The 9,437-nt window shown below is 38.8% G+C and overlaps 1 long non-coding RNA gene across 1 annotated transcript; it reads left to right on the top strand.

Annotated features, from left to right (window-relative positions):
• Window positions 1-1,173: 1,173 nt before the first annotated feature.
• On the top strand, window positions 1,174-5,268 carry LOC134474548 (uncharacterized). The gene is made up of 3 exons (XR_010045390.1): window positions 1,174-1,547; window positions 1,808-1,885; window positions 2,940-5,268. It is a non-coding gene; the product is annotated as an uncharacterized LOC134474548 (long non-coding RNA).
• Window positions 5,269-9,437: the final 4,169 nt, after the last annotated feature.

Here is a 9,437-nt window from a genome sequence, read left to right on the forward strand (position 1 = left end):
CCAGGATTTAAGGACTCATATGGAAAACTGGCAGGATCCACAGCTGAATGAAGACAAATGGGCATGAAAGGTAAAGAATACGGAAGGTTTTCAATTGCTCAGTTTCCTATGATTACAGAGGTGAATGACACGAGTGGTCACAGAAGAAAACAATTGCTCTGGACAGTAACCTCGAATGTCCTCAAGGAGACCAAGAAAATACCACAGGGATGGGAAATATGTATATATGCTACATACATATTATAAGTATACACTTTATATACATATTATATATATATATATATATATATACAATATATACTGTATATATATTATAAATAGTTAAAAAGGCCAATACCCAAATCACAAAATAAAATTTTTTTGGTACCAGGGATCGAACTCATGACCTCCTACTTGCCAGGCAGGCACTTATGCTGCTGACGTAAATCCCCAGCCAAAATAAAATAGATTTTTTAAAAATACAAGCTACACTTTTTTTCAGCAGTTTTGGGAATTTTACTTGCTTTTGCACCGAGCTACATGCGCAGGTCTTTTTTTATTTTTTTATTTTTGAGAGAAGGTCTCCATAAGTCACTAAATTGTCCAGGTTGGACTCAACCTCGTGATTCTCCTGCTTTGATTTTCCAGAGTGCTGGAATTATAGGTGTGTGCCACCATGCCTGGCTATGATTACAGGTATGTTGCACAACAATGAATTTTTTGAAGACTAGATTGTGATATAAGGCTAACTTTGGACTTGTGGTTTCAACAATCATTGGAAATATGAGCTCGGAAGATGGGAACATTTGAGTTCATATATCAAAAAGCAAATTCTCAAGGCCTTACATTTCTACCTAAAGGATTCTTCTGCGGCTCAACTAACTTTATATATGCTTGGTGTTGTAACCAAGATACACGAATATATATGTGCATCTTTTCTAACATAGGTCATGAAGTTTCCCACTAGATGAGAGGGAATCAAAAGGGAATTCCATATAAGTCTTTGGCTCATTTTTCAAAGAATGTGCTTTTCAGGGTAGAAAGACGAAAGATCAGTAGAATGCAGTGCAGGCCTGAAAAACCATCTGCCCCCAAAGAAGGCTACCGTACACTACCTTCCTTTGAGAAAGCTAGAATTTATTGGTGCTCCTCTTCTGGAAGCCAACACCCAGAAACGTTGACATCTATGTATATCTAGAATTCAGATGCTTTTGGCTTGACCAAGGCCCGTGTGACTTGGTCCTCTGCCACCATCCTTTGTACTACAGAGCTCTCTAATAAGATCTCGCGAGGGCAAATGAGAGTCATGGGTCATAGGATCAGGGGACAGAACCTAGGCCCAGCTAAGGAAAGAAAGCTGAAGTGAATTCACCCAAACCCTTTTAACTTCTGCTCCTCTGCTCTAAAACACTTCATGCCCCACCCCAGAGCCTGCTACTCAAACCACAGGCCCTGTCTCAGGAAATCAACTTGGGTTGATCCTCAGCAGCTTTAAAAACAAGAGATAAAATAATGAACAAGACAAAACGAATCACTGTGAAGAAATCGAACAGGAATTACCAGACATGGTAAGGGTAAGAAGTATGGAATCAAACTTCTGCTTGATTTATGTATGAGAGAACAGGGTGTGTGTGTGTGTGTGTGTGTGTGTGTGTTTACTGATCTGTGATATAAATGTCTTTCTCAGTGTGAGTCAGATTCACTCTTGTCACGACTTCCATTTCCCAGCCTCCTGCCTCTCCCCAGCTTCACTTCCTTTCTTTTCTCTGTCTCCTTCTGACTCCTAATCAATCACTTCCCACTGACTCACAAGCCTCTCTGCTCACAGGCTGCTGAAGTCATCCTGAATCTCCTCCCGAGCTGGTTTCCATTCCTTCACCCAGGCTCTCAACGGCTAACAGATAAAGTAATATATTGTTCCACACTATCACCCCTGAACTTATCACTTATTCCCGCTCAGCCCCCTGTGCACTGTGCATTTTGTATAGGCTTCACAAAGCCCTAGGAGCTTCACGTTTATGGTCAGCAAAGGGGGGAGGAGCGGGTGATTTTGCTATGAGGGTTGAAAGAACTGAAAACATTCTAGATGCTTAGTTAGAAGGTCTCTCATTATTGCAACAGCCTCTTTTTCTCAAGTCAATTGTACTGTGATTTCTCCCCTTCCTTGGCCTCCTGGGTGCTTCTGACAATGCTGCCACAGTCTACTGAATCTTTCTCTCTTAACACACTTTACTCTCGAATTTCTCTAAATATTCTCATTCCACCGGTGGCTCCAACTGACTTTGCTCTCTCATCCCTAAGTGCTGTTGCTCATAGACTTGGTCTCTTGCAGACCATCTTTGGTGTTGGACCTCATCCTACAGACAGGCAAATTCTTTGATTTATTATTTATGTATGACAAGATCTCCAACGGTGATCCTCCTGACTGATGGGATTACATGTGTACTTCACCACACCCAGCCAGTTCTTTAATATCCAGATATTTTTTTCCAATTTCCTCTCTCTTGTTTCTACAGTGCAGGAGCCTTAAGATAGAGCTGGAGAGAGGGAGGGGAAGTGGGTGATAAAAGCACAGATATGTGTTATGTATATTGGCCAACTCCCCATGATGAACGCAATCATTATGTCCAGTAAACATGGAGATGGAGATATATATAATATATAATATATATATGTATATATATGCAAGAAAATAAAAACCCTTCAATGTCAAACTTAAAAGTTTCAAGAATAGTCAAAAGAATCCCCTATATCCTTCACCTCATTCACTGTTAACATTTTACTACTTACCTTCTATTTTCAAAGTACTTCATTTTTCTTAAGAATAAGAGCATTCTCTTACATTACTGCAGCGCAATGATCAAACGCAATAGTGTTAACCTCCCCACAATGAAATGATTTTATAACATGAAATCCACATTTGCATTTTACCAATTGTTCTGTTCCATTGTCTTTTACAGCACTTTTCTACCTCCTCATCTGGGATCCAGTCTAGGAGCCTGCCTTGTACTTGGTTCTCATGTCCTTTTAATCTGGAACAATCCCTTAGCTGTCTTTGTCTTCAGAGACATTCACATCTTTGAAGAATATGGACCACTGAGATTGTAGGATTTCTTTCAATTTGGCTTTGCCCAGTGTTTTTCTGTGGTTAGAGTCCAATAATTATAGGTGGAATACATGGTACGTGAAGCTATATCCTTCTCAGTGCTGCACATCAGGAGCCACTGGAGGTCAACCTATTAGTAAGACTCAAATCTGTGCCTCTTCAAACTTTCACCAAATATTCTGGCATTTCTTGATGATTCTTGCTGAATTCAATTGTTTCTATGATGTCAGCAACAAGTGCCAGTCATTACCGCATATCTAATTTAGCATATTCATGCTCCATCTTATTTTTGTAAATGAGTGAAAATTCAGTTTGAAAATTTATATGCTGGAGCTGGGGGTGTAGCTCAGTGTTAGAACATGTGCTTAGCATGTGTGAGGCCTTGAGTTTGATCCTCAGCACACAAAGGAAACCCCACAAAAATTCTTTGCTAATGATAATAAAAAATTAATTAGCTCATGTGTGTAGACCAGTGGGTTTGTACTGCTTGACCCTTTTTGAGCTTATAGAGGTACCATGTTACAAAGGAGACTTTCACAGGTTCTTTCAAGATGTTGCTGACACAGGTTCTCATTGTCATTTCAATCTTTTGTTGTCCTTTCTTTTCTTACTGAACCAGAGCCTCCTGCGTGCCAGGGAAGCATTCTATCACTGAGCGACATCCCGAGCCCCATTTCAATCTTTAAGATTAGAGCTTTTTTGCAACCAGCTTCTGACATGTTATGGCTATGGTTTTTGAAAAAGAATCTAGATGTGTATTCATGTGTAAATCACATTCATGTTCAGTTCAAACTAGAACTTTGACATTACTTTTAATCAATCACACACATTATGCAGCTTCCATAGCATGGCAGAGAAATTGCTTGATGTTAGTTCTGGGAGGCTACGGCCAAACCCTGAAATGGTGGGTGGGACGTGTGGGGTAGGTCCTTCTCAGGTTCCTGCTGTCTTAGACAAAGGACGTTTGCATTATGAAGGTGAGCTAAACATCTCTGCAATAATAGATGGGGCCTTCAACAAGGTCATTTCTGCAACTACACCACAAGAAGAAGGCTTCTGCCTTGTCTCTCAGAATCAAGAAGTGGCTTCAGAATTGTTTGACTTCTGTCAAAAGGCTGCGTTTCAGCAAGCATTGAGCAAACATCACCTGTTCTAGCCAAACACACCCTCCTAACCCCAGCATATGGGAAGAATAACAAGGTGGAGAGCCTCAAGGATGTCTGGCCCTTTTCCATTTTCTACCTGGAAAAAATGTCTTCATCTCAGCATTGCTATTTGCTTATAACAATTGTGCCTTATATTATCTGCGTCTTGGGGCCAGTGCTAACACTGCCACATATTTGAACAATGACTCACACCTCAAGTCCTTTTAGAGATATCCTGACCATGAATTTGTTATGCAAACCAGAAAAAATGGTCTTATGTTTTCAATCGGACTTGTCTTCCCAAAAAGGGACTGTTAAATAGTGATAATTGATAAAAACTGTATTTTGGGGTGTATGTGTGTGTGTGTGTGTGTGTGTGTGTGTGTGGCTGGAATTTGAACCCAGGGACTTCTGCTAATGCTCTCCCACTGGAAGTCCTGATCTCTTAAAAATGCTTTTAATTATGAAAAAAATATTTGAATCATGTGATGGTTCTAAAACCAAAGGAAAACCTTGCTTGTTCTTATCATCAATGTCAGAGGAAAGACGGCTGAGCAGTGCACCCCCATGGGCTTTGCTATCAGTAACACCTCTGATATATGGTCATTATGGTAATAGTTGTTTCAATTGGTTCTCAGGAAGTTAGAGGATGCTTTCATCTCTCTCAAACCAATTGAATTCAGCCACACTTTTCATTTTGCATGGCCCTGCCTAAGTGTCCAATGGTGACCTTTTGATAGCAAACAAACAAAATATGCACCTTCAAATGACACCGACTCACCATTTTCTAAACTTGTGAACTGCATAAACTGTGACACCTTTCCCTCTGCCTCATATCATGCTGTTTCTGTATCACATAAGCCCCTAAATACTATCTTCAGAGAGGTAAGTTGAAAGTGCTCCCTCTTTATGATTAGTGTCTCACGAACAAAATGTTTCTCTTGTGTAAAACTCATTTCAGTGACTGGTATATGGTGCAAAATGGGTCTTTTTGCTAGAGTTCAAATATAAAACAAATAAAAGTAATATATTCTCTGATTTCCTTTTCTCTCTTCAGGTAATATTTTATGTTAATTTCTTCTTAAACCTCCAATAAATGCAAAAATGGACATTTTTTGGGACAGAGTCTCTCTGTATAGTTCAGGTTAACCTTGAACTCACTATGTAGCCAGGTTAGCCTTGAACTTTCAGTGATTCTCCTGCTTCAGCCTCCAGAGTGCTGGGATGACAGGCAGACATGCACCATCACATCTGGTTTAGACATATATTTTCAAACTCCTTTCTCCTTACACTATTAGTATTATACATCACCTTTCTAATACAGTGTAGTATTCTTAATTTTTTTTTATCGGTACTGGGGATTGAACTCATGACCACGTACTTGGCAGGCACTTATGCCACTGAGGTAAATCCCCAGCCCAGTATTCTTAAATTTTAAGATGACTGTCATACGTCTAATGCATATTTTTATTTAAAATATATCAAACAATATAAAATATACTGAAAGAAAAGTTCTACTGACTGCCAATTTATTTTCCAGAGGTAGCTACTATTAGCAGTTTTATGTGAATCATTCCAGATGTGTTCTAATAGCGGTGTCAATGAATACAATCGCTTGTGATATTTGTCAGAAATCTCAGAGTCAGTCATTAAGCTCAGTCACTGTTAAAAATCATACAAACTTGCAATGAAATAAATTGCACTTAAAAGACAATAAACACTCAAAATGTATCATTGCCTAATTATTTTACCACATTTTTCTACTCTTTGTGTTGTTGGGGTTAGTTATATCTATGCCATGGTGGAAATGCTATAGAATAGTCGATGGTGAGCATCAGTTTTCAACTCTTCTTGAGGACTTTATACCTCTAGTGACATAGCAACCTTTGAAATGACTGCAGGAATGTAAACAGGCAACTAAATGCCAACCCAATTCTTATTTAATTTAAACAAAATCACATTTATAATAAATGACATTGCTTAAAAAAATAAATTACATTTCTTTTTTTTTTTTTTTTTTTTTTGGTCTCTCCGTTTTTATCGGTACCAGGGATCGAACTCACGACTGCCTGCTTGCAAGGCAGGCGCTTATGCCGCTGAGCTAAATCCCCAGCCCCATAAATTACATTTCTTAGGGGAAAAAACTGATTGCCATAAATACAAAAGCATTCTTTTTTAAAAAAAAAAATCCAAATGCCCAAGTAGACAAGAATTTTTTTCTCTCGTCCTGCAAAGTCTCCTATCTCAGCAGAGAGATACTCTAGGCAGGAGAGATTCTGTCCCTTCACATACACTCTAGGGTAGACTGGATTTAGTAACTCACTTCCAAAAATCCACTATGGAAATGGAAGAGCAAAACAGTGTTATGGTTTATATCCAGATGCTCCTCTAAAGCCACATTTGATCATACATGGGAGCTCTGGAAGTTAATTGGATTACAGGGGCTTACCGCTGCTTTGCTGTTAGGAGGTGAGGCCTGGTCAGAAGATACAGGTCACTGTGCATGAGATTCCACTCCTCTCTTTACCTCTCTCTGCTTCCATGTCGCCATTCTGTGAGCAGCTCTGCTCTGCCAGGCTCGGCTTCCATGCTGTCCTGCCTTGCAACACACAGACTACGGACTGAGATACGAGCCAAAATAAACCTGTCCTCCTTTAAGTTGTGGGTGTCGGATATTCTGTCCCAGTGATGAGGAAAGTGACAGAGACCGACAATAAGATTATAGTGGAGAAATTTGGCAGACATCCCCTTCACCAAGCGACAAAAGGTGACATCACCAGTGACAGCATGTTCATATCATGTACCCTCTGATATGTTCTGACAAGAAAGTCACTTTACCCCTTCTGAAAACCCACAGCAGTGGTCTAGTGAGAGAAACATCAGCGAAATTCAAATTGAGGGGCATTCTATTAAATACCTGACTAACCTTGAAAATTTTCAATGTCATGAAAAAACAGACAAAAGCAACAAAAAACTGCCCTTCTATTATTTTGTTTTGAAATTCTGGGATTTTTTTCCTCCTTCTTTTCTACATTTAAAAAAGAAATAAAAATGTCACAGGCCAGAGAAGAAAATAGGATGACTGAATGCAATGAAGTATCTTAGAAATTCTGAAACAGAAAGAGGACATTTAATGGAAACACTGATGAAATTGGAATGAAGCCCTGAATTTTGTTAATAATACTGTACCACTGTTGGTCTCTTAGTTGTGACAAACTAGCACGTGGTGGAAGTTGTAAACAATGGGGGGGAATTGGGTGAGGGATAAATGATAATTCTGGCCTCTTTTTGCAGCTTTAATGTAACCATAAATTTAGGGAATATTCCAAAATTTAGGAAACTGAATAATAAAAAAGTATCTTTTAATTGGATGCCAAGTATTCAACATAGATCTGGTTTCATAATTCAATACTCCTCATATCTTGCTATTCATTTTTTAGTAGTACATATTTGCAGTACATAATGATTACATTCATCGTAGGGAGTTGGTCCATGTACATAACACAACTGAATTCTTTTTATGTCCCCTTCTCCCTCCCTGCTCCATCTCTTGGTTCCTTGCCCTTTTGTGCACAAAACCACTGCGAACATAAGAAAGACCGGCCTTCCAGCTGGAATAGGGTACATGCTGTTTAGAGCACAATGCAGCTCAAACTGAGCTGCAGGGTCCACAGGGGGCTTGTTCATTTGGTTTAATTCCATAGTCATAATCTCAGCCCTGGCTTTGTCTAGAAAGACATTGTGTAAATGTACACCATTTGAATCAGCATGAGTAAATATTCACCATGTCCCAGAAAATAACTGAAAGCACAAGTTCTTTTGAAGGTGAGCCAGCAATCCTAGCTTTCTGTATGCAGATCTACTTGATTATAATTAAAACTTTCATTTGACTATTAATAGTAAAGAGCTGCTATAAACTAAGGTAGCAATGTCAAAGCCTCTGGGGGGAAATTCTAAAATTCCTCTCTGTAATTATAGACCTACAAAATCTAAAGCACACTAATTCATTTCGGCACCAAGGTCTCATCTTGCAAGGAATCTGTTATTTTGTAAATTGTAGTTCTTCCAAGACCAATGACAAATTTTGCTTTCTGTTTAGGGCTGTTGCTGAAAACTCTTATGCTTTGTGAACTGGACGATGAATTACAGTTGTTGATTTTTTTTCCTGGATGGGTATGTGAGAAGCTGGGTGGTCTAGATCATGTCCTGATCCTTCTAAATTAGAATTTCTAAGGCTTGCTATTTGGATATTGGTTTATGAACCTTATTTGAGTCTTCCAGTTTAAAATGTTTGGAGGTTTTATTTTAATGATGAAAATAATACTCCCTAACACCACTTCTTAAAAGCAGAAGACATTCGTTGTTTTAAGTGGTGGATTCGGTTACTAATTGTATATTCTTCTTTATACTTTATACTTCCAAATGGTATACATATATCCACATACACGTTGCTTGGGTGTGTGTGCATGACAATACACACAAAGAATCATATATGGTGTGTCATAATTGTACATCACTTTAATGTGTTGAAAAATTACGCACACCAAAAAACCTATAATTGAAAACACAGTAAGAAGCTATACAAGTAGCTTTCTTGTTAAGTCTGGGTTAGACTAAATTATTGTAGTCAGGTGGGCCATAATTCTTCTGTTTAATGAGAATTTTGCCAGGCCTGTCTGAAAGTCTATCCTGGTCTTTACTCCATTCCCTGCCTGTATTTTTCCATTTGCTAGGCTTAATATTTGTACTTTCTCTTTATAGTTCTTTCTCTTCACTTGTTGTCTCCCACCTCATTGGATTAAAACAAACAATGAACTTTAAAAAGAACGTTGCTTATGGTAGCTGTCTCCAAAGAGCTTATATTTACTCTAAACTGAACTCTTACCAGACCGCCCAAGTGGACACCCCTAATTCTTCACTATCCATCAGCATGTTACACCCTAATGGATTCAGTGGTATGAAACAGGGTACAGCTAAGCACCAAGCAAAGCTTCAACAGTCTTTTAAGATAACACAAAACAGGTAAGAGTATTTTTCTCTTCAGTTCGAGAATAGTGATATGCGTCTTCCTCCCTCCCCCGCCTTCCTTTTCACGTTTGCACATACAGTAATTTAGTGGCCAACAATTGGGACTCTGAGAAATGAGATTGTCACTTGTCATCTTTCCCATTGACTGAGAGGATGCCTCTTCAACAAATGTTCAAAAG

This window comes from Cavia porcellus, unplaced genomic scaffold (genome assembly GCF_034190915.1).
Source record: "Cavia porcellus strain 051 isolate PalLab524CR breed Dunkin Hartley unplaced genomic scaffold, mCavPor4.1 scaffold_33, whole genome shotgun sequence".
Lineage (NCBI taxonomy): Eukaryota > Metazoa > Chordata > Mammalia > Rodentia > Caviidae > Cavia > Cavia porcellus.